The sequence below is a fragment of the Prorops nasuta genome, unplaced genomic scaffold (genome assembly GCF_024137725.1).
Source record: "Prorops nasuta isolate Cenicafe-Biocafe unplaced genomic scaffold, Cenicafe_Pnas_1.2 PNAS00001, whole genome shotgun sequence".
Classification (NCBI taxonomy): domain Eukaryota; kingdom Metazoa; phylum Arthropoda; class Insecta; order Hymenoptera; family Bethylidae; genus Prorops; species Prorops nasuta.
Window position 1 is genome coordinate 19,373,790 of NW_027116798.1, and position 27,675 is coordinate 19,401,464.

Sequence of the window (27,675 nt, forward strand, 5' to 3'; positions counted from 1 at the left end):
TAACCAATCATGACAAGTCTTTTGCATAGCGTTATACGTAAGCACTAAAGATTAGAAACGCATTACTATAATTAATAAAAGCATAGATAGTTTATTTTTAATGGTTATTTTAGTTTAATTGCTTCTACTATTTATTATAAATATCATTTTACTCAAATAATCTTGATCGTTAAGTTTAATACTTAAGGCCCAAAACTTCCAGTCGGATTAAGTTAATTATTATGTGACGTCAAATGTATTGATTGAGTTCCTTTTAACTTTTCATTCCTTCCAAACTTTTATAATAATTTATATACAAATAAAAACAATAAAATAAATTAGTAAATATAACACAAACAACCTACAATCTTTATTAATCTACCTTCTTAAATAACAGGATATTTCAATAACCTTTAAATTACATCTTAACAAAAAGACTTAACAAAGTACATGTTATGTTTTAATAGAAGCTTGACCTGAATTAAAGAATGAGTAAATAAACAATTCATTTTTATCTATTACATTTTAAGCATATATTTTACTATGACCTGAATTAAAGATTAAATAAACAATTAATTTTTATCTATATACATTTTAAACAGATATTGTACTATAAAAGGATAAGCGAAACTAGTATACTATATGGAATTATTAAATTTACTAAATTATATACATTACCATATGGTAAAGTATCAATAACTCATCAATTATACATATTTTACTATATGATAATATACATAATTTAGTAAAGTCAATAATACCATTGAGTATACTAGTTTTCTTTAATCTCTTCAGATGTTCAATTATTTACCATCTTCTCTTAATAATGTAGCCGTTAGACATAAATTACATTAAGGTTAGACAATTGTTAGTACTCTATGGAATATTTTTGCAAGAAATTATATGCACTTCATCCAAAACCATAATACCCCATTGCTGTTCGTGCAAACATTCCACTGTTTGTTAGGCTCCCAAGGACATTTTTGTGTATATGTCATCATGGAATATGTTGTAACTGAAAAACTATAGCCCATTGGCTTCTCTTTTCCTTCACTAGTAAACAGATACATCCAGTTATCAGCAGTTGACCACATTTGAAATTGCTGCTTCCATTGCACAACCAATGCTCCGTAGTTGCATAATACCAAAGTACTTTACTATGACCTGAATTAAAGATAAATAAAAAATTAATTTTTATCTATGTACATTCTAAACAGATACTGTACTATAAAAAGATAAGCAAAACTAGTATACTATATAGAATTATTAAATTTACTAAATTATGTACATTACCATATGGTAAAGTATGCATAACTCGTCAATTATACATATTTTACCATATGATAATGTACATAATTTAGTAAATTCAATAATACCATTGAGTATACTAGTTTTGTTTAATCTTTTCAGATATTCAATTATTTACCATCTTCTCTTAATAATGTAGTCGTTAGACATTAATTACATTAGGGTTAGACAATTGTTAGTACTCGATGGTATATTTTTGCACAAAATTATATGCACTTCAACCATACTAGTTAAACTGTTAAGTGAAGCAAAGTATTTCACTTTTATGTTTGAATCCCATGTCATTTTATAACCTGTATTTATCAATGACTCTTTAAGGAATAGATTTGAACCCCCAAAAAACAGACTTCGCCTGTAAAAAAAGGCGGCAAGTACATAAACCATCTAGCATAAATGATATAGTAAAATTATGCAATTAAAAAAAGTAGTGAAATCCAAATATTAGGCAAGTATATTTATTACCTTAGCAAAAGTTAAATTTTTGAAAAAAAAAGGAACAAAATATCACTTGCCGGGCCCGTAATGTCCATGCACAGTGAGAAATAGAATCGTATGTGGTTCGGCTAACTTCACTCTGTATTTTGTAACGAAGTTCCCCGTTACGTATACGAGATACCGAATAAAGAACATAAAAGCTACCGAACAGTGGATATTATTAATCCCTACGTTACCGACTCGTGAGATAGGCTCACGAGTGGATTATAGTTAACGTCAAGGATAGACCCCGTTGACAGGCAGAGGCCCGGATGAAAAGACCGGCGCTCCAAGAAACGATGTCCAGGTTGTCCTGGGGAGCAAGGCAGGGCCATGCCAAACAACCCAGGCAACCTGAGATACGGAGAAGCGGCCTCGGGGAGTCCTAAAAGAATGACAGTGTCTATAAGTCCCCACGAGGAGGGGAAATAGAACATCGAGTCTGGCTTGAACGCTGGTTACGGGCGTCAAGCAGGCTGCGCGAATGTCGTGCGCAGACTGCCAGAACAGGCAGTCGGAACGCGACCATGGGACTGGGCTGATGTGTCCGTACGTGCTGGTGAGCGCGTGACGCGGCACTCAGACAGCCATGGGTCGGTTCGCGTACGTGAGGCGTGTGCTATAGGCCAGCCTGCACGTACGTCACGACTGGATACCGGCCAATGCATAGTGGGCTGTGCAGGGGCGTAGTTAGCCCGTTGGAATGTGTCCCGGTGCCCTCCGTAATCCCATAGGCCTGCGCTATGGCTGGACGGGCCGTGAACATTGCCTCCGTGGTGGTCCGCTCCTGGCAAAACGCTATGCTTTGGCAATTGATACCGCATGTTCCCGCACTCCTCACCACCACCTGTGTGTGGGTGGTGAGGAAGAAATGTATGCCCCTCAGCAGGCAGGTCTGCGAGGCTCGGACTTCCGTAAGGAACCCTCCCCTCTCTCCACGACCTAGCATACTGAGCGACCCTGGCTACCGCTACCGTCCATATGCATGGCCGCAGGGCCGTAAGAGATGCATAAAGAATGGGGTCGAAGGACCCAATTGATAACGTAGGGTTGTTGGCCACCCAACCGACCAACTGGCGCCCTGATACCGATAGAAAAGGACGGGCGAAGGTAATGGTAAAACCCGTAGAGTGAGTGGCCCCTCACACTGACGGGAATAACGTTACAAATGGCGCCCAACGTGGGGCTCGAATAATAGATTAATTATTCGGCGAACGAATAATCCACAAGTCCGAGAAGTTACCGGAAGTGTTGGAGTTTTCAGGGAATAGGTGGCCCACTATTTTCTGGAGGCTCGGAAACGCTGAAAAAGCATGAAAAGATCATCTGGTTGTAAAAGGGATCAAATTCTGTTAGGAATTGATAGCCTGATCGAATTGACGTGTTCACGTAGAATTCGAGCAACCCATGCTAAGCTAACGGGAAATTGGATGAGAACCACGGGCGCAAATATAATTTAATATTATATTCGCCCGTGTTAAAATCTAACGCTACCGAAAAGGCTACTTGACTGGGCAAGTGACAGCTGAGCGCTTGTTTGTAAACAAGTTGACCGGCTGAGCTGAGCCATGCTGCCTGGCGGAGCCCGACCGGCTAACTGTCAGAGCAGTTCAATTAGCTAGCTATCGAGATGTTGCCAAACATAATTACCGAATTAAGCGCAGAATCGGAAATTTGGCAACGGATGATAACGCCTCGCTAACGTTCCGCGAGCCGGCAAGTCGCCTCACACCTCATCCTACCCTGGATCCCGACAGAACTATTGTTCTCTCCGTCTCGCTCTCTCAGCCTTCCTCGCTCTCTCTCTCTCTCTCGCCAAAATAATGGCTTCCTTGAACGCCTCGCCCTCGACCACGACTGCCGGCGGAACCGCCGACGCTCCCGTCGCTCCTGTGCCTATGGCACAGGACTCCTATGACGAGGATGCCCTCCTGGCATCCCCGTCTCCTGCGGGCCCTGTAGAGGGTCCCGCATCCGATCCCGTTCCCGTTCCCGTGGCGCAGGTTGTCCGTCAAACGCCAACCTGCGTTACTGTTATCGAGGTGGGCGGTAGCCCACCTGTTCTCGAGGGGGTATCGAAACACCCTGTAGAGTCTGGGCATGAGGAGCTGGGTACGCAGGTACTCAGCGAATTAATGCAGCGACACTGCAGGATGCGTTCGGTAACCCCGACGCCTATGGGGGGGAGCAATCAGGGTCTTCCTAGAAGTAGTCTAGTGGAGTTGCTGGCTGCTCTCTTCCGAGCGGACCTGGACCTCTACCACGAAGTCGTGGCAGCGGTCGAGGTGGCCGAGGCACCTGTGCTGAGCACCCCTGTCCGTAAGCTCTCCCGAAAGGAGCGCAAGCGGGTCAGGGAGGTCCAGCGGGAGACAGCGGTAGCTGCTCCGGAGACGAAGCGGCCGTCATACGCAGCTATGGCGTCCGTCAAGCCTCCGAAAGGAGTCAAGCAACCGTTGCCGCCTAAGGTGACTCCGGCACCACCGGTGAAGAAGACGAAGCCTTCCGATCCTGTGGCCACGCGCGCTACCGGCAATTTCGGCATACGTGTATGCTGGAATTGCAAGGGGTAAGGGCCATCGGTTTTCCGAATGCCCTACACCAATTACAGATGCTTTCTGTAAGGGGTGTGGGCGCACCGGGAAAACGTTGCGCACCTGCCCTGCCTGTGGGCCGCATTGGCAGACAATCGGTCCATACGTGGCGAATGCGGGTACGAACGTACCGCGTAAGGTGATAGCGGCAAAACGCAGATCCGAGCGTGGGAAAGTACACGCCCAACCACGGCTTTCCGAGGCGACTCCGAAGGCAGTTCCCCAGGTGGTAACCCCACCGAAGGAAAAACCTTCGAAGCCGCTAAAGACGAAAGCGGCTCGTAAGGAGGTTTGTATGGATAGGGTTTCACAGCTAGTCGAGCCCTAGAAATACTCCTCCTGCAAGTTACCGAATGTTACCGGTACGAGAAATCGTACGATCCCGCACGCTACCGAACACCTCGGTGAATTTCCCATCAATTTCCATCCTATTTTCCTTCCTTTTCATTCCTTTCCTATCCATCCAAAACAAAAATAAAATTGATGGGCTTGAGCCGGTAAAGGCCAATGTTTTCAGGACGAGGTGAGACAGAGACCACACGTGGACCCTCTGTCGAGAAATGTTACCGGTACTGCCATCTAGCGGTAATCGACGGCAAGACGAATCAATAATTCGTCGAAGTGCTGCCGTCGGGCGTGATTGATGGTACTGGAGGTCGATGAACTCGATCCTAGTGCTGCCATCTAGCGGCCCGTAGATGAAGCAGAGCTATCGAGCGCCTAGATCGAAATTCGATTAATCGAAGGGCGATTGTTATCGAGCAGAAGCGATAAGTGAGAATACGAGAATCACTTAGATCGTCTGCGCATGTCCAAAGCTCGGGTGGGGGTAACCTATCCGACGGACGGCTAACGGGGCAAAACAGAACTTTGCCGGATCACTCCAGCGACAACCCTTGGACCAGACAGAACGAACAGCACTATTATATTGATACGTAGATGGCTGAGTCCACAGGACGGAAGAGGAGTACCGGGTCGGGCGACTCTGATGAGTTCGCAGAACCGACAGCTACCGATGCTTCCCAGGTAAACCTGGAGAAGAAGATCTCGAGTCTAGACGAGAGAATGGAAAAACTGGAAGGGTCGTTCCAAGATTTCATTTCTCAAGTCCAGCAGGCTTTTGACAAGCTGCTGAAAAATAAGACTGTTCCCGAAGAAGCAGCAGTGGCAGCTGCTTCTGCTACCGAAAAGCGCGCTAGAGGCCGACCGCGAAAGACCGCGGCCGCTCTACCGGCATCGGCCAATCAGGGTCAACCTTTGTTGACAGTGACAAGGCCGAGCGATGATCTCGAATCTCAACCGACATCAGACGATGCTTCGGCGGAGATATTCCAGGGGGCCTACAGGACGAGGGTCCTGAAGGGAAAACCTGGAAAAGTTACCGGCCAAGGGGATGACTGTATGCCCCGTTGGCGTGTTCTCGAATCTCTCCAGAGGTCAAACTTAACCTTTGCGGGCGATGGAACGGAGGCGGTTGAGAGTTTTATTTCTCGAACCGATGCCGTCCTGAACCTTCTCAGGGTAAGAGATTCCGACCTGGTTGACGTCTTTCCCCACATCCTAACAGGTGTGGCGAGGATGTGGTTTGAGGATAATGAATTCTCAACCTGGTCTGACATTAAGTCCGCCTTAAGGTCTTATTTCAGATCACAAACATGGGAGGAAGAACTGGAGACTGAGCTTCTAACAAGAACTCAGGGTGCTAACGAATCTGTGCGAGCCTATTTGCAGACTATACAGTCGTATATTCGGAAAATAGGCAGAGAAAGATCGGATTGGAGCCGAATCGCTATCGCGCACAAGAATATGTTACCGGTGTATAGAAGAGGCATTGCTATACACAAATATATGACGTATCGAGAATTCGAGCGTTTGGCGCTCAATTTCGAAGCCGCTTATAGGCCGTCATTAAAATACCGTCCACCTGCCGCGCCTGAGGAAAGCTTAGTTCCTGAGTTGGCGTATACCGGCAGTCATGGAAGATCCCGAGAGTCTAGGCGACACGGTGTGCGTGCCCTAGAAGTGGATAAAACATCCAGCTCTGATACCGACGAATCAACAACGGAAGATTCGAATGATAACGAAGAGCATTTGAAAGCCTTTAAATCAACAAGGAACCGACAAGGAACCAGTTCCAAGTCGAAACCTTCGTTAGATAAGGCAGCTGGCAACAATAACAGCCGGCAGGGCTCAAAACGTAAACAACCGGGCCCGAGCGCTACCTGCTTTAATTGCGGGAAAGCTGGACACGGTTGGAGTGCGTGTAAAGAGCAGAGAACAATGTTCTGTTACCGATGTGGCAGCAAAGGGGTTTCTACAGCGGAGTGCCCTAAATGCTGTTCAAAAAACGCCAAGAGGAGTTAGTAAAATTTCCCGAGAATGTTACGACACTCCAAGAGCGGAAAAACATGATACCGAAAATCTTGGGTGAAAACCAAGATAATATATTCCCGGATAATTATGTCGAAGAATATTCAGTACAGCAATGTGTGAATATTAACCATAATTATCGCTCCCGCGACTTCTCAGACCAACATGTTATGTTGGAGACGGAGAAGGTAAACAAACACTCAGAGGACACAAGCGCTCGAGTGGTTGCTACCGAAAATTCGAACGATGATGAATCGGTCGATAAGTTACCGGTCGGTGATATTACTGATATAGTAATTACGACGTTTGGCGATAGATCTAGGAAACTAGCATTCTACACCATGATCACCGTACAAGGGGAAAAGCTGCGTGCGCTGGTGGACTCGGGAGCCTCACGCACGTTTGCAGGCAAAGTAGCCATTGAATTGTTTAATTCAATTGGTATACAAGCCAATAAGATAGAACCCTTAAGAGTTACCGTTGGCAACAATTACACATGTAAAGTAATTGAGTCCGCCAAGATCCCGATATTTCTTGAGGGGAAGACAACTATAGTTGACACACTATGGATGCCTTCCTTGTCGAGTAATTTTATTTTGGGACTTGATTTCCTACAAGATGCTCATGTTGTCGTGGACTTCTCCACGGGAGAATGGGCTTACAAGGAAAAACCTCAAAATAAACATTGGTTCTCGAATGCCGAATCACTAAACTGTGTAGTGGTGAATAACGGCTTAATGGTTCCCGATAATGATAACGCTAAGAAATTACAAGAGTTTCTAGAAATTAAACTGCCCCCCATTTCTGGAAAACCTGGAATTTCAAAGTTACCGGCAGTCATAATTGACGTGCAAGATCACGAGCCAATCAGACAGCGAGCTCATAGGTGCACGGATAAAATCCGCCAAGCTATGTGGCAAGAGGTTGACGATATGCTAACCAATGGCATTATCGAACCGTCGCAAAGTGATTGGGCGAGCCCGGTAGTCATGGCGAAGAAAGCCAATGGCAAGCTCCGCTTTTGTGTGGATCTCCGGCGCGTTAACGCTGTAACTAAAAAGGATGCGTACCCATTACCGAACATGGCTGCGATCCTAGATGAGTTACGACAGGCCAATTATTTAACAACGCTCGACTTGAGTCAAGCGTATTGGCAGGTACCGCTAGCAGAAAAGTCACGTGGTATCACGGCTTTTATTGTTCCAGGCAGAGGCTTATTTCAATTTAAGCGAATGCCTTATGGATTAACTAATGCTCCCGCAATATTCCAGCGTGCTCTGGATAAATTATTGGGTCCCGAATTTTATCCACATGTATTCGTTTATTTGGATGACATTATCATTGTCACCAAAACATTTGACGAACACTTAATATGGTTGGATAAAGTTATCGAAAAGTTAAGGCAAACTGAGCTGACGATAAATAGGGAGAAAAGTTTCTTCTGTAGAACGGAAGTAAAATATCTCGGATTTATCGTAGACAGTCAAGGTCTTCGCGTGGATTCGGCGAAAACAGAAGCCGTAATCACGTTCCCGATACCGAAGAATTTAAAGCAAATTCGTAGATTCTTGGGAATGGCATCTTGGTATAGAAGATTCATTCCAGAATTTGCGACAGTTGCTGAACCGCTAACGAAATTGACAAAGAAAAATCAGTCATGGGAATGGACAGCCAATCAGCAGTCAGCATTCGACGCGCTGAAAGGATGTTTGACAAGCGCGCCAACGCTTGCATGCCCAGATTTTTCGATCCCGTTTGCATTACAGACCGATGCTAGCAATGTTGGCTTAGGTGCTGTTTTGACACAAGTTATCGAAGGTCAAGAAAGAGTAATCGCCTACGCGAGTAGAGCGCTTACGGATCCCGAAAGAAAGTATACCGTAACCGAGCAGGAATGCTTGGCAGTGGTGTGGTCGATAAGGAAGTTTCGATGTTACCTTGAGGGCTATCACTTCACTGTAATTACCGACCACAGCAGTCTCCGATGGTTGCATAATTTAAAAGATCCATCTGGAAGACTTGCTCGTTGGGCTCTCGCCTTAATGGAATACGATTTTACGATCGTACATCGTAAAGGAGCTTTAAATCATGTCCCTGATGCTTTGTCAAGAGCACCGGAAAGTTTAAATGCTTTGCTACCGTCTTACGCCGATACCAAGGATGCGTGGTATTTAAAGCGCGTAAAGGATATCGAAAGAACGCCAGAAAAATTTCTTGATTGGAAATTAGATGGAGAGTTGATGTATCATCAACGACGTTCAGATTTGGCAGATGCCGAGCTCGAAGATCTTGATGCTTGGAAACTGGTGATACCCAGGGAGTACAGGCAGAAAGTGCTCGAAGAATGCCATAAGCTACCGCAAGCTGGCCATCAAGGTATCGATCGTACATATCGACGCCTTTCGATAAATTACTTCTGGCCAGGTATGTTCAAAGATGTAACGGCTTACGTCAGTCACTGCGACGAATGTCAGCGTTGCAAGGTAGAACAACAAGCTCCCGTCGGCTTCATGGGACGTCGAATTGTTGAACAGCCGTGGACTGTAATATCGGCAGATATTATGGGCTCACTGACGCCAAGTAAACAAGGGTTCTCGTATGTGTTGGTAATCCAAGACCTATACACAAAATGGATCGAAGTAGCTCCACTTCGACGCGCTAACGGCAAAAAGATTGCAGAAGCTATCGAAAACTTGGTGATTCATAGATGGGGTACACCAAAAGTTTTAGTTACCGACAATGGTACCGAATTTGTAAATAAAGACACAACTGCTTTATTACAATTAACGGGTATGAGGCAAACCACGACACCTCCATATCATCCCCAGGCAAACCCCACCGAAAGGGTGAATAGAAGCCTGAAGATGATGATAAGGGCCTTTCTCGATTCTGATCATCGAGAGTGGGATCAGCATTTGGATGCATTTAGATTTGCATTTAATACTACCCACCATGGTTCACTGCAAGCTACACCTGCATTTGCTAATCTGGGTAGAGAACCAGAATCGGCAAGGTCGATGCGACGTGAATTAGAAGGCGATACCGAAATCATGCAGCAACCAACAGAAAAGTGGTTGGCACGCATGAAACGCTTGGAAACACTCAGAACAGTTTTCAAGTATGCTCTCGAAGAAGCGCACGAACGACAGGCAAGACCGTATAATCTACGTCGTCGTGAAAAGCACTATGAGGTTGGCGAGTTAGTCTTAGTTCGCAACCGACAGCTCTCGAATGCCGCAAAACACATATCGGCTGCACTGAACAAACCATTCGGTGGACCGTTTATAATTGCGAAGAAGTTATCGGAGACAGCTGTAGAATTGTCTGATTTGGCAGGAAACGTCACTGGCAAAATGTCTACGGCAGACATCAAGCCATACAAGCCTGAGCTACCGCAAGAGTAAACCCAGACTGAAGTGCATCACTGCACGCTTGGGCGTGGCAGCGAAAAACGAACTCGTGTTCGGGCGCTTTCGGTTTCGGGTCGAAACCTCCGTTACGGAGGGGGGTATGTAACGAAGTTCCCCGTTACGTATACGAGATACCGAATAAAGAACATAAAAGCTACCGAACAGTGGATATTATTAATCCCTACGTTACCGACTCGTGAGATAGGCTCACGAGTGGATTATAGTTAACGTCAAGGATAGACCCCGTTGACAGGCAGAGGCCCGGATGAAAAGACCGGCGCTCCAAGAAACGATGTCCAGGTTGTCCTGGGGAGCAAGGCAGGGCCATGCCAAACAACCCAGGCAACCTGAGATACGGAGAAGCGGCCTCGGGGAGTCCTAAAAGAATGACAGTGTCTATAAGTCCCCACGAGGAGGGGAAATAGAACATCGAGTCTGGCTTGAACGCTGGTTACGGGCGTCAAGCAGGCTGCGCGAATGTCGTGCGCAGACTGCCAGAACAGGCAGTCGGAACGCGACCATGGGACTGGGCTGATGTGTCCGTACGTGCTGGTGAGCGCGTGACGCGGCACTCAGACAGCCATGGGTCGGTTCGCGTACGTGAGGCGTGTGCTATAGGCCAGCCTGCACGTACGTCACGACTGGATACCGGCCAATGCATAGTGGGCTGTGCAGGGGCGTAGTTAGCCCGTTGGAATGTGTCCCGGTGCCCTCCGTAATCCCATAGGCCTGCGCTATGGCTGGACGGGCCGTGAACATTGCCTCCGTGGTGGTCCGCTCCTGGCAAAACGCTATGCTTTGGCAATTGATACCGCATGTTCCCGCACTCCTCACCACCACCTGTGTGTGGGTGGTGAGGAAGAAATGTATGCCCCTCAGCAGGCAGGTCTGCGAGGCTCGGACTTCCGTAAGGAACCCTCCCCTCTCTCCACGACCTAGCATACTGAGCGACCCTGGCTACCGCTACCGTCCATATGCATGGCCGCAGGGCCGTAAGAGATGCATAAAGAATGGGGTCGAAGGACCCAATTGATAACGTAGGGTTGTTGGCCACCCAACTGACCAACTGGCGCCCTGATACCGATAGAAAAGGACGGGCGAAGGTAATGGTAAAACCCGTAGAGTGAGTGGCCCCTCACACTGACGGGAATAACGTTACAATTTTAACACGAAATTCCTATACTATGCTATAGCTGAATCTCACACACGATTCATTTCCCACTGTTCATGGACATTACGGGCCCGGCAATTGATATTTTGTTCCTTTTTTTTTCAAAAATTTAACTTTTGCTAAGGTAATAAATATACTTGCCTAATATTTGGATTTCACTACTTTTTTTAATTGCATAATTTTACTATATCATTTATGCTAGATGGTTTATGTACTTGCCGCCTTTTTTTACAGGCGAAGTCTGTTTTTTGGGGGATTTCATAACGTTTTGTAAGAGAGTATATATTTAAAAAATTAAATTATTCTTTTAAATTCTACAGAATTTAAAGAAAATTTCCACATTTCTCATGTTTTGAAACAACAGCGCTTAACTAATAAAAATATATATATATTAATATTGAAAAAATATCACAGTCAGCACATGGAATTTATTGATATTTGTAATGCATTTTACATAAATGAACTTCATAATTAATGCGCAGGCTACTTTTTTAACGTTTTCAGTTTCACTATAATAAAAATTTGATCAAATTTTTCATAATCAATAAACATACTTTCAACATATAAAAATAATTAAGTAAAATGCATATTTTTATTAATTTACATTTTTTCAAGAAATAATATGTAAATATTTTTTGCATTACGAGGCCAATTTGTATAGGTAATCTTTTCATCATCTACAACTATCCAAGAAGAACCACTATGACGTAACATAGAAATGTAGTATCCTTCGTCAATAGTTGTACCATTATGAAAGATTGCGCTAATAATTTTATAAGAATTGTCATTAATGCGCAATTTTGTAGTTGGAATACTTTTAATTCCACATTGCTGAATTTTTGTAAATTGATCATTTACTTGTTTAAAAAGTACCAGCTGAACAATAAGCACCTTACTTGTCGTGGTTATTTCAACTTTTTTAAGCTGTTCCATGCCATTACAATATTGACAACGTATCTCTTCTTTAATCCATATTGAATAATTCTGTTTTATTAATTCAGTCAAATCATATGACTTTTTGGATTTTTTGGGTATGTTAAGTGAAATGGAAAAGGTCGAAGAATTATACAGTTTTGTGTAATTACATGTAACACACCGTGAAGTTGTAGTAAAGTTATTTTCTACCATTGACTTCATAAAATGAAAATGACTGCAAAAATCTGTAATAAATTTACCAGCATCTTGTTTGCGATTATTGAGGTACGTATTTCCTAAGCATTGCCTAACATCATGAAGAGTAACAATACTTTTGTTAGTTTGATAGACATTCATAAAACGTCTCATAACATCCTTATCGTCCAAAGTAAATATGGCGCTTCTAATAGAGGAACAATATAAAATGCATTGCATAGTAGCATTTGCATAGGAATAAATTTTATTATTGCTTAAAATACCTCTAACATTCCACACTAAATTCTTAGGTATTTCACTTTCAATTAATTGACATTCTTGAATACCCTTTGGAATCATCCACATAGTGTCAAGCATTTTTCTAGTGTTTCCTTTATAAACACTTATATTTTCTAATTCAGGTCTAAATTGTTTCCGAAGGCGATTGTACTCTATTATAGCCAATTCGCTAGCTTTCACAGAAGCTGGATCATAATTAATCATGTACAGACCTTCTAATGCTGTTACTCGTGAAAGAGCAACGTATGCTTGACCGCAAGTAAAGATAGAATTACCTACATCTACAACTGCAGTCTTCAAACTTAATCCTTGACTTTTATGAACCGTCATGCCATAACTGAGACATATAGGAAATTGCTTTCTTATAACGTAAACTCTATCCATTACCTCAAATTTAACACTTATGCGTTCAATCGTAAACTCTACTCCGGTGGACAATATGATTTGCACTTTTTCAATATCGTTCTTATTATCAACGGATCGTGTTACTGATTTAACCGTAGCTATCGTTCCATTGACAAGACCTAATGTAATGTCAATGTTTCTTCTTAACATTATACGAGATCCTAATTTAATACGTATTATTCTGGATAATCCAGCTGTTCGAGAACTATCTTCATCCTCAGTATTTAATACTTGTAACACTTTTTTCTTTAAATACATTGGACAATCTGTTGCATCATGAGCAATCAGTTGTATCTCGTCAGTCATTAATCTGTTTAGCATTGCTTCGTTCAAAGTATCGCACTGGCTACAGGTTGGTAGTAAGCAAACAGTATCAGACGATAAAGTAGAAATTAAATCACATAATTCTTGCATTCGATCTTCAATTTTAATACTTTTGAAATTTATCTTTTTTGAAAGTAAAATCTTAGTATCCGAATCTTGTACAATACCAATTCTAATTCTCGATAAAATATTTTTATAAGTATTGTCAGCCTTTTGTCGCATATTAATTGTCAATTCGTCATAGGAAAATAAATTTGTCCATAAGTCATAAGAACCTAAAGTGCCTATGTAATTTTCAATATCGACATTTGATAATTTTATGAAAGGTTGTTTATCACGTACAGGTGGCAATTGTAACAAATCACCAAAAAATAATATGTGTTTTCCTCCAAACCAACCATTATCTAAGTCTTTAGTATTGAATATTTCTACTAATCTAAGATGTATATACATTAACGTTACATTTGAAATCATGGATATTTCATCAATAATTATTAATGTAACATTTTTAAGTTCTTCACGAATAACTTTAATTGCTACGTCTGATAATTCTGTATATTTAGCTGTACGTCCATGTTCTACCGGCAGTTGAAACACTCTATGAATCGTTAGACCATCAATGTTAAAAGCTGCTATTCCCGTGGGAGCACTGACAATGACATCTTTTTTCATGATTTTCTTTATCCAACATCTTATAGTTTTTATTAAGAAACTTTTACCCGTACCACCTTCACCACTAACGTAAAGTCTAAGAATTTCATGATCGGTAGATAGAGTTGTTGTTACTTTATTAAAAACCCTTTCTTGATCAGAATTCAACTCTGATATCATTTGTGAAACATCTAAATCTTCGTACTTATTTTGTACATCTTGAAAGTCTTTCATTGCGCCTTCTACTTCTATAGGTACACATTCTAATGATAAATCATTTGAACATTTAGCACCTTCATTACTTTCCTCAATATTTTTATTAATTAATTCTTTCATGTAATCCATTCCTTTCTGAATTTCTAAAATACGTTCATGATATTTTAATCCATCTACAAGTTCTGACTGTACTGACACGAACGCTTCTGCATATGTATCACATCCACACTTCAATTCATCAGTATTTCGCCAAGGTTTGAACAATAATAGTAATGCATAGAAATATGCTTCTGGTTGCGTTTGTATGTTATAATGATAATGATTAATTAAGCAGCCAATTGAACGTTTTTTCAAATATAAATTATCATTTGTTTTGTAATGCTCCACTTTTCTAATAGGTGCCTGTTTAACTGTATCATACCATTTTACAAAATCATACAGACATGTAGATTCAAGTTTCTTAGGCCTGGTTGGATAATAATAATCTATCATTGAGTGACAAAATATGTCCGTGGAATCGGGACTCAAAGCTTCAATTTCCTTACGAGTTTTTAATTTTTTCCTACTTATCATATGAACATCTACCCACCGAATAGTGGTTTTTGGATCCGTTATAAATAGCGGAATTCCTAACAAGCAATCTGCAGCTTCTAACGCACCACACTCCCTATTATTTAACATTCGCATTCCAATATTCCATAAATTACTACGTATAGATTTAGTAGAATTTATAACGTCCAGTGTGTCTGTTATGTTACTTTTTTCTGATTTAGATACATATTTAGTAGTGTACCACGTTAATAAAGTCGATTTTTCTCCGACGAATTGTATATCCATATTTCCTTTCCATGCACAAAGAATTGCAGGATTATAATCGTTAATATTAACTTCTTCTTGTGATCGTGGTAAGTCGTAAAGTCTATTCTTTGTTTTCAATTGTTTTCGGCGCCCCATGGATACAGCTACGTCTCTGATTAATAACGTATCAGTAATTGGTCTAGAAAAACCAAATCTGCAGATCTGACTAGTCTTATTTTTGGTTTTTTTAGCACGTAAACAATAACTGTTATGTTTGTGTCGTTGGTGTTTATCAACGCGTCTATATAATTCAGGAGAAATGTTTTGGGAAGGCATTCTGCAAGTAATATACTTTAAAATAAAAGCTGCTACATCTTCATTAGAAGATTCATTAATTATTGGAGCATCTTTTATCCAAATTAACATATGAAAATGTTGAGTACCTCTACCTTGATACTCTCTACGTATAAAGTAATGCGAGACTTCTCCAATAGGATTGTCAGGTGAAGTTATAAAATCAATTATTGCTTGTAATTTATTTTTAATAAATCTAGATACTGATATCGGATCGGAAGCAATAAGCTCATTTATTGACATGGTTTTCGATTTGGGACTATTTATTTCACGAAGATATTCAATCATATCTGACCAAAGCCATTCGCTCGGACTAAGTGTCAAGAACCATGTGGTAGGTCCGTAGTTATGAATCATACATTTCAACATGCATCTTGGTCTAATCCAAAATTGCGGTGTATTGCGTAACCTACCAAAAATAGTGTTTAAATTAGTTTCCAGTTGATGTTTTGACAACTTTTCTAGATAACTAGAAGCCGTATACTTTTCACGAGGATTCGTAATATTTAATTTATGAAATATACCAGCATTAATGTTTCGTATCTTACTGTCGTGTACTAAATAAAATAAGTATTGTATATTTAAACGATATCGTGAATGTTTGGACATAAGCCTTGATTTAATAAATTCGAAATCACTAAGACGAACACTTCGGTTTTCATGTTGTCCATTAATTCCATACGGAAATAAATCTGGAAAGCACATTACGTCTAATTGTTTATAATTATAATCCAATGGACGATCATGAATTTTCAGCATTTGATAAAGCTCTGTTGCCGATTCATTAGATCTACCTTCATACATTGGATAAATTGTATACTGATCATAATATGAATCAGATTGAGACTTTTGTGTTACTAAAGCTTTGTTTTCCTTATCGTCGTTATTTATTTCTTCCAATATTTCATCGTCTTCTCTCAAGTCATCATCTATTTGGAATTCAGTGTCTCTTAAATCAGACTGTAATAACAAGGCATCAGAAGATGTAGGTAATACTATTTCTGAATACAAGGGATTATTATCTTTCAGCCATAACAAAGCGTTCCATACTTTATTTACATCCACCAAATTTTCCCATACAATATTTGATTTAGTAGGAATTCCTCTTACTAATATGTACAATTCATGATTTATATTTATTGGTACATGCGAAGGACAAATTTTTTTAAATGTTTCTTCCAATGGCAAAGGCAGATGGAATGTTCTACCTTTAACTTTAGGAATCATGCCCCTATGTGGTATATTTTTATTCATAACAGTTCCCATTCGCAAAACAGTTTGAAATGCTTTAGCTCTTTGAATCAGGATTCGTTCATAATCATTCAGGCTTTCTATTTCTTCTGGTACTTTCTTTGCATCTAAATTGTTCAAGATACACGTAGGTGGCATGATATTAAAACGAATCTTACTTTTACAATACTGACAAATATAAGCAGCATCATTCTCTTTAAATTCTATATGCTGCAGCAGCTTGCTCCAAAGTTTTGAGCCATACGTTTTATTACAAATTTTTATTCTCGTTACATTTCTTTCAAAACATAACTTTTCACAAGAAATGCAAGACCATTTCGGTATATCGATAGAACGTTTTGTAAAAGCTTTGAAGGCAAGAAAATATTGAGATTTTATGTCGTCTTCATTTAAATTAATTTCTGTGAATTTCTCTCTATGTGCTGCAGCATTTTCTTGAGCTTCCTTCGATATCTCTTGCAGTAAATTGACGTCATTTTCATTCAAAGCTTTGTCCAAATTATTAAGTTTTGCATCTAAAGCCATCAAATCGTATAACAATCTTTTAATGTACCTCACTTCAGGAAAATGAGAAGACAATATTTGTGTTGCTATAAATTTTGACCTACAAAGCTTATAATTTATATAACAACCATGTGAATGGCCGAGTTTGTTATGATTTACTTTATTAGAACAACGGTTTGTATCCGTTATAAATTTGTGTAACTTTTTTAAGGTACACTGTAATAAATTTTCATAAAATTCTTTTAAATCATTTATTAAATTAGCATCTTTAATTTTACAAAGAAAATTACAGTGCCATGTCTTCTTAGTTTTATTTTTTGATTCCAATAAAGGCATGATATTAATACATTTACCCTCAGAATTCATGATAATTTCATTAATATTTCTTTCAAAATCTCTTCTAGTAGTAGGAAAATCTTCCCCTGTGCTCACAGAAAAATCTAAATTTGCTTCAACAATTTCACTCATCGCATAGTAAGAAGTTTCATAGAAATATTGTTCCGAGGAAGCAATATGTTTCGACAATCCACATAAAGAATTCACTTTATTTATAATATCTATAGAAGTACATTGTTTAAACCGAGTTACAGAAACTTCAGCCTTTTGTTTAATTTCTTTTAAATTTTTCTTCATGCTCGTAATATACAAATTTCGAGTATATAAACACCATTTTATTATGCATTCGGCTTCCATTCTACTTTCTGTTAGCGAAGGAATGCCGAGAGTTTTTGTTAAATTTTGTATGTACCTTTCAATAGTAAATTTCAACGCTATATTATTATTTTGTCTATTAATACGATTGTATTTATTAATAATTTTCTTTGCAACACAGAGTTTTGTTGATTTATTAGTTTCGTTGTATATTTTTCTTTTCTTCAGTACAGTTTCTTTATTGGATTTATATGATTTTTTTTTCTTTTCTAATATAGCTTCTCTGTTAACATTATATGACAATTTCTTTTTCGTTAATCTAGCTTCTCTATTTGTTTCATGCGATATTTTATGTTTCTTTAATTTAGCTTCTTTATTTAATTCATACGATATTTTCCTTTTTTTTATTATAGCTTCTTTGTTTGATTTATAAAATCTTTTTTGTTTTCTCATAATTTCTTTTTTATTTAATTCATAATATATTTTTTTTGCCACTGCTCTATTATAACTATATCTTTCATCACAATTAAGTGAATAATTATTAAGTTTAAACAGATTTGGATTGGAGGAAATTTTATATTCACAAATATTTGATAAAGCGTATTTCTTGGATATAGAATTCAAATTTGAAATATTTTCAGATACATTAGTTTGTGTATTTTCGATATTTAAATTGAAATAATTTGTTTCTTTCTGTACATCGATATCTGTACTCTTAGCATTTTTATACATATTATCTACCTTTTCTACTATTTTATTTTTATTATTTTTGAAATATTGAATGTTAGCTTCTTGGTCTTTTTTATAAGTATTATTCGTTTCTTCTCCTTGAAACAATATTTCACCTCTGTTAATCATTAAAATACTATCGTCCGTATCAATACTTAAACTTATTCCCAAATTATTTTCATTATCACAATTCTTTTTACTATCACCAATAGCTTTGTTTTCTTGATCGTTTTTTCGCTTTTCTTTGATATAAGTAGAAGCTTTTTTCAACCGCTCCACACGTTGTTCTTCACTTTCTTTTTTCCTTAATTCTCTTTTTCGAGAAGCTGCCTTATGACGATTTTGTAATACATCAAAAGTAACAATTTTAACTTTTTCATTTTGTTTTTGAATAATTGGAAAATGGTCTAAGCGGTTAGATTTTAAAATCTGTATTAAATGTGAACGCATTAACTTTTGATCATATAAAACCTCATTAGGTTTAATATTGTATAACAGAGATGTTGCGAATGCTATAGCAAATACTCCACAATCATATCCGTTTTTTTGCGATTGCACTAATGGAAATATAACTGATCCATTGTCAAAATTATAAAACGGGAACAATCTTTTAAGAAATATTTCATGATTGGCATGCAAGCTTTTACTATTCAATGAATCATAAATATATATGGATTTACCATCATAATAAGAACAAACCCAATGACCACCTTGGTTAGATTTAAAATCATCACAGCTGTGTAATATTTGAATATGTTTTACAGTTTTTGGTACACTTTCAATATTATTAGGAATCTGAACTAATAGTGTACTTTGAGGATTATAATTAGAGCACGATTTTAATATTTGAAAAAAATGATCCATGTGCTCATCCTCCAACCATTGTCCATTTTTAATAATTTCTTCATTTCTAGCGCAAAGCTTCATGGTGGCTGTTATCAATAATTTGTATATTATACCAGTAAATATACAAAGGTTAAATTGGTGACAATATTTAATATTAGTAGAAAATACGTAATATTATAAATTTTTAATTGGCGCTTTTTAGGCGACCAATTCGTGCTTTTCAGCAGGCGTATGGCCGCTTTTCAGCAGGCGTATGGCCGCTTTTCAGCAGGCGTGTTAAGAAAGAGAGAGAGAGAAAGCGAAAGAAGGAAAAGAAAAAAAAATACCTTCCCCAAAATTGTCTGAGGATCTGAAAAAATAAAGTACAAAAGGATACTTGATTAAAAAAAACAATAAATAACAGAATGATTCGAAATAAAGTCATTGACTTATTTAATTCTAATATTTATTATTTATACAGGGTATATCAGCAATGATGCTTTTAATTTTAACCATATATCCTTGAGCATAAACTAAGTCGAAAAGCCGTATATTATAAGATCCGGAAAAACATCAATACTGAAATAAATCAATTTTAAACCGATAAATCAGGGTTTTGATTCAACGGAAAAATTGCTTCACTTTCACTTTTGTTGGCAGTTCCCCTTCAAAAACAAAAGAAGTTTGTACTTCTCCGCCGATCCGTATTGTCGTACACGCATATACACATGCACGCAACTACGCCGATTATTAATATTACCTCCTAATGTCTTACATTCCTGATCCTGATGCTTGGGAAATTCATTTTCTGACTATTTTTAAAAGGATCCTCGATAGCACCCATTTAGTTGAAAAGTCTGGGGAATAATACGGCATTATTCATAGATTAATTTTCAAGTCGTTTTATCTTTTCGGTGATGCGGCATATGAACTGCTATAAGGTAGTTAAGAAATAAGTATTATATTAAAAAAGCGATTATAAGAAATTGTATTTTTTTCTGTCTTTAAAAATCTTACTGTTTTATCAGATTGTAATTACTTGGATGATGCATCAATGTATTTATTTTCTTTTGTTAGGATTATTACTTCATTCTACTGATTTTAGATGTTTTTTCTAATATTCCATGAAATTCATCCCAGGGGAAATGTTTCATATTAAGACTATCATTTTATTGTAGCAATTTCATAATTTAAACTTTTTTGAATGACTGTCTTGTTGATGGATAGTTTAATTGTCAACAACAATCCCAATTGAATGCATTATATAATTACATAAATTTTATTTAAAACATTTAAGTTTTTTTAGATTATTATTTAATTATCAGTATGGCAGAGCCGTTACTTTACTTTAAGGAAGAAACTGAGCAGTGCTGCCACTATTCCCCTTTTTGCAACTTAAGATTGTGTTCTTCAAGTTTGATATAAAACAAAGGAAAGTAAATAGATATCTTCATATTGGTTTTTGTCGCTTACTATTTCGTGAATTCCATAAAGTTAAGATATTGGTAACCATAAAAATGAGAAAAGTAATGGAATATCTTTAGAAACTCGCTCAGCAATAATTACGCTCTCCAAAGTAGGTAAAGCGCAAAGGGCTATTGCAGCCCAGTTAAAAATATCAAAAACGTCTGTGTATAAGACAATTAAACGTTTTAATGAATGTGGCAGTAACGCAAATCGAAGTAGAGTCGGTAGACCTCGCATAACGTCAATCGCAGAAGACAAATATATTACCGTATTAAGTAAACGGAATAGGAGATTAACCGTTTCTGAAATAAGAGCAAATATTGTTAATACAAAATCAAAAAATATTTCCATATCTACCGTAAGAAGACGTCTAAAAGAAGCAAACCTCCATGGAAGGATAGCGGTGAGGAAGTCTTTTCTGCATCCCACTAATAAAAAAAAGCGCTTAGCGTGGGCGAAATTACACAAAGATTGGTCACTTGAAGATTGGAAAAAGGTATTTTGGACTGATGAGTCAAAATTTGAAGTTTTTGGACTTAAGCGTCGGATCTTTGTACGACGGTCAAATAGCGAAAAAATGATACAACAATGCATAATCCCAACTGTAAAGCATGGTGGTAGCTCAATTATGGTGTGGGGTGGCTTTTCGGCAACAGGTGTGGGAGATTTATTGTAAATATCTGGCATTTTAAATAAGGAAAAGTTTAAAGATATTCTGATGAATCACGCAATCCCTTCTGGATTACAATTAATTGGTCGCGGATTTTTATATCAGCAAGACAACGAACCAAAACACACTTCAAAAGTGTATATGACTCTTGAAAATGAACAGGCCAAAAGAAATTCTAAAGATCATGAATTGGCCGCCCTAAAGTTCTGATCTCAACCCTATAGAACTTCTTTGGGATGAGCTTGACAGATCCATTAGAAATCAATACCCAACTTCAGTTGAACATTTATGGCGTTTATTACAAGAAAACTGGGAAAAACTTTCAAGAGAAACCATCCAGAAACTTATTGAAAGGATGTCGCGAATTGTACTAGCAGTAATAAAGAAATGAGGTGACTTCTTTGATGAAAAGAAAATTTAGGTTATTGGTAATTTAATAATAGTTAAGTTACAACTATTTTCTCTTTATTATTATATGTGTGTAAGAATTAAAGTTGTTTATATTATTTGAATAAAAATTTATTCAAAATGTTAAGCCCTATTTGATACCCAAAGTTTATTCCTTCCTGAAATTGTTTCTCAAGAATAGCGGACAGTTGTTTTTCAGCCAGGAAGGATATTTTACACTGCTTCATAAATTGTACTGTAATTCTGGAAAAATTATTCAGTTTTTCATGTTTCATGTCTTAAAGAAAAAGGGGGATTTTAAGCTTTAAGGTGGTCAAATTTCAAATATATACAACCATATTCTAAAGTGGTGCAATGAAATGAATTCGATAACAAAACTGTTGCTAAAATGAAATCTAGCGTTAAAATTTCCTTCTTGTTATTCAATAATCATTTGATTTTACATAAAGAAATTGTACCACTAAAATGTAGGATTTAATAAGCTTTTCAGCTGTCTTTTAATTTTTCGTATGGCTCTTTTCGTTCTCATGCTACACGCGTTTAAAAAGAGTACTGTTTTCTGCACAATTTTCGTAGGTGGTCTTATACTTTTGAAGGGCAGTGTATGCGTGTATGACAATAAGGAATGACAGAGAAATACAAACTTCATTTGTTGTTTGAAGGGGAATTGTCAAGCAAAGTGAAAGTAAAGTCATTTTTCCGTTGAATCAAAGGCCTGAATTATCAATTTAAAATTAATTTATTTCAGCAATGATGCTTTTTCGGATATTATATAGTGTAGGACTTTTCAACTTTGTTTATGCTCAAGATTATGTGGTTAAAATTAAAAGCATCATTGCTGATACACCCTGTATTTATTCCCAATACAAATAATTACTTTGTTTTAACCAAATAAATAAATATTTAAATAAATGTCATGAAAATTGCCTTTCAGATAAATCACTTTATTTATGCCAAATAGATGAAGTTTAAATTAAAATATTTTGTTATCTTAATTGTATCAAATATTTGATTTAAACAAATTTCTCTATTCTATATTAATATTTGTTGGTTTTTTAAAATTAAAAATATTAAATTCAACTAAACAAAAATGCAAATAAATATGTTCATTAAATCCAAACTATTTTCCGCTTAGTATGTGTATCCGAAAGGTATACTAAAGTATAGAACGCCATTTCTGGCACTGCCTGTATACTAACTTGGCGTACAGACGTCGCCACATATAGCGTTCTAATTCAGTATATTTTCCGCGTAGTTTTTGTATATTATGTGTATGCAGAGAGTATTGTAAAGTAGGACGCCATTTCTGGCGGTATCTGTACACATAACTGTCTTTGTCTCTTTCTTCTCAGTCTACCCTTCGCCATTTTCTTACCATTACGCTGCTGAAACCACAAATTGAGCCAACGATAGAAGTTTTAAACATGTTTATTTGTCAAGATATGTGATTGATTTTTATAGTGAATGTAATATAATTATATGTTAAATAATATATCTATTATTACATTATGTTTAAAATGACCATATTTGTGAATAGTTATCTTGGACAATAGTGAAAACTGTTTGAACGCCAATGTGTACATCAACAGTGAGAAGAGGTTAAAAAGCAAAGAGAACCTTCAATTATTAGATAAGTAAAAATTTAATAAAGATAAATGGTACACATGATTCGAAATCAAAACTATGTATACTTTGTGGCTATTTTTGATGTTTCAGGTACTAAAATTTATCTTTTAAGAGCGAAACGCACACACAGACGCTATTGAATATTATGTTTACACGAGTAAGTTAAATAAAAGATACAAATAATAATATTAAAATCTTAGTAATTCATAAAAATTTCGATTTGAGGAAATCATGCTAGTCCGCAATCTTACAAAAATTGCTAAGTATCTTATATTTTAACTCTTAAAAGGCACATCTCCCTAAAATTACATAAAAAGCATGCAGAGTTTTCGACATCTAGGGGTATACCAATATCTACATTGTTGCAGATTTAGAATATCCGTTTGCTGGGAAGTGGTAATAGAATGAATATTTTTATGAATATAAAAAAAAATATAAATTAATATCCTGACCATGAAATATCTGGGACGTTTTTAAAATTTAGTACAATTAACTAGTATACTCAATTTATACTGCGTGTTAAAAATCCATACGACAATTTAAAGGTTAATTACTGTAAATATTAAATATTTAACAAAATGGTAGTAAAAATCATGCCTATCTATATATAAATCATTAAATATAACCAATTGATATTTTTTTTGAGATTAAAGTGGTCGAACCTGTTGAAAAAGAGAAAGTAGTGTCTCGACGGTTATATATATATATATATATATATATATATATATATGAACTTACCGTCGAAACACTATATTTATATTTTAAACATATAATTTTTAGAAAATAAATTCATTCACTACTTCAAAACAAGATATTATATCTTTAAAGATATAAAGTATATTTTCAAAAATGTTAACCATGAATATTGGTATTTTATAATAAGAAAAATTAATCTCCTTCTATACAATTCAAAACTAATGAACATATGATGGTATATTATCAGGTAGCTCATAAATTTTTACAAGAAATGAAGTCATAGTTATATCATCAAAAAAGATTATGTAATAATTTAAAATATTTATAATAATCACAAATGATAATGATAAGCTCTTTTATAAATTATTCAAAAGTATTTTCAAAAAAAAATATTTAATTAATTCTGACAAAAAGCATATGAAACTCTTGATTAAGTTTACGAAGCAATTTAAAAGGATTATACGTATTAGAGTTTCAATCCTTGTGACTTTTAAGACACAAAGTACTATGACATAAGATTAATCAGATTTTAGAACTCTTATGATAAACCACCCTTATAAACTCTGCTCCCTATACTAATATATCAGGATACTCAAACACTGTTAATAAATAGTGACGCTAATAATTAATTGCATGTAAAATGATAATCTGAATATTTATGAAATAAATAACTAATAACTTGAATTTCACAGTGTTCTTGCCCAATTCACAAAAGGGTATTATCATAAAATTCGGTTAAGAAGCTACATAGTAAAATCATATATCTCATAAGACTGCCGTAATTGAAAGCAGACCATTTTGAATAAATCATGGAGCTGTTAAAATTGATAAAACTATATTTTAAACATTATTAATACCCAATAATAATACCAATTGACAACTATAAATATTTTATAATATATTTAATATATTAAAAATATACACTCATAAAAACATTCTGATCAATGCCACGAATGCACAAAATGGCTTATTTTTAAACATAATTGTCTTATAAAAAAGAAACTATGCACATGTTTTAAGTAAATCTCATCATAAATATTATTTATGAATTGCATCAAATTAAAGTTAGTAGTAATTTAGTTACAAATATCTATACATAGATAAAAGAAAATTGAATGTAACGCAATTACAAAATTGACTTATCACAAGAATTTCAATTCTTGTGACTATTAAAATAGTTTGGCAGTTTCTTAGTACTGTGGTCAGACACATTTTACTGTTGTTATAAATAAACACTTCATCACTAATTAGAAAGTAAATGCTGAAATTTTAAATAATAGTTAAACTGTTAAGTGAAGCAAAGTATTTCACTTTTATGTTTGAATCCCATGTCATTTTATTACCTGCATTTATCAATGCTCTTCAAGGAATAGATTTGAATAAAGAAAGAAATATTTTCATCGTAAAAATCTAACCGATAAGTGAATTAATAAATACAGGTAATGACATGCAATTCAAGCATAAAATATTTTGATAGACTCAAAGTTTTAACTATTTTTTAAAGTTCAGCGTTAACATTTCAGTTAGCGTTGAGTAATCCTAGTACTGTGGTCAGACACATTTTACTGTTGTTATAAATAAACACTTCATCACTAATTAGAAAGTAAATGCTGAAATTTTAAGTAATAGTTAAACTGTTAAGTGAAGCAAAGTATTTCACTTTTATGTTTGAATCCCATGTCATTTTATTACCTGCATTTATCAATGCTCTTCAAGGAATAGATTTGAATAAAGAAAGAAATATTTTCATCGTAAAAATCTAACCGATAAGTGAATTAATAAATACAGGTAATGACATGCAATTCAAGCATAAAATATTTTGATAGACTCAAAGTTTTAACTATTTTTTAAAGTTCAGCGTTAACATTTCAGTTAGCGTTGAGTAATCCTAGTACTGTGGTCAGACACATTTTACTGTTGTTATAAATAAACACTTCATCACTAATTAGAAAGTAAATGCTGAAATTTTAAGTAATAGTTAAACTGTTAAGTGAAGCAAAGTATTTCACTTTTATGTTTGAATCCCATGTCATTTTATTACCTGCATTTATCAATGCTCTTCAAGGAATAGATTTGAATAAAGAAAGAAATATTTTCATCGTAAAAATCTAACTGATAAGTGAATTAATAAATACAGGTAATGACATGCAATTCAAGCATAAAATATTTTGATAGACTCAAAGTTTTAACTATTTTTTAAAGTTCAGCGTTAACATTTCAGTTAGCGTTGAGTAATCCTAGTACTGTGGTCAGACACATTTTACTGTTGTTATAAATAAACACTTCATCACTAATTAGAAAGTAAATGCTGAAATTTTAAGTAATAGTTAAACTGTTAAGTGAAGCAAAGTATTTCACTTTTATGTTTGAATCCCATGTCATTTTATTACCTGTATTTATCAATGCTCTTCAAAGAATAGATTTGAATAAAGAAATAAATATCTTCACTGTAAAAATCTAACAGATAACTGAATTAATAAATACATGTAATAAAATGACATACGATTCATGCGTAAAAGTTAAATATTTTGATGGACTCAAAGTTTTAACTATTATTTAAAAGTTCAGCGTTAACATTTCAGTTAGCGTTGAATATTTTTATATCAATTTAAAAGCATGTATAAATGATAAAATAACAAATTCCTAAGCTACTTTAAGGTTTACTTAATTATGTCGTTACCTTTTGATTTAGCTCTATGTAGCTTGATTTATGTTGTGAGCACTATTGCTCCTTTGACAAACTTGTCAATTTTTGGTGTTTCCCACTGCAGTAATTGCAAAAGAATCTCTAATAATTCTTTTCCTTGCTTTTCACAATGTAACACATCAGTAGCATCACGTTCCTATAATAAGTGAAGTTTCATTAATGTAGTGTCATACTCTAGTAGAAGGGACTTGTGTATTAGTTTGCTAGCTTTAATTTAATTTTTATCCTGAATATTAAACTTACCAATATTATAAATTCATCAAATGTGCTGCTAATCACCCATGCTCATTTATGTTTTATAATGAGTATATTTATAGCACTCTTAAAATCCTGGATGATCAGATATATCGTGCTACTGCAGTAAAGTAGAAACTATTTCTAATTCACCATTTAAAGAGCAGCACAAATAATAATTAATGTTTTCCTAGTTAGCACTTATTATTTTTTGTGGCAAAATGAATACTTTTGATGACACAAAACTTCACCTATGAAATAATTCCTTGTATACCTTTGGTTTGAAGTCCACACGAAGCTCACAATCACAGATGGAAAGATTCAGGGCCAGAAACCTAAGAATTCGAAACTAAAAAAGCAGTGATCATTCTAAACAGACTACAATTTCACGTAAAAATGGTAAATTACCATATAACTTAACTAGTTTATCTTCAGAATATATTGAT

At 36.2% G+C, this 27,675-nt stretch overlaps 1 long non-coding RNA gene across 1 annotated transcript; it reads right to left on the reverse strand.

Annotated features, from left to right (window-relative positions):
* Positions 1-522: 522 nt before the first annotated feature.
* LOC136774708 (uncharacterized) lies at positions 523-27,542 on the reverse strand. Its single transcript, XR_010822837.1, has 3 exons — positions 27,239-27,542; positions 26,969-27,131; positions 523-1,143 (listed from the first exon to the last, which is right to left on the reverse strand). It is a non-coding gene; the product is annotated as an uncharacterized lncRNA (long non-coding RNA).
* Between the last annotated feature and the right edge of the window lie 133 nt (positions 27,543-27,675).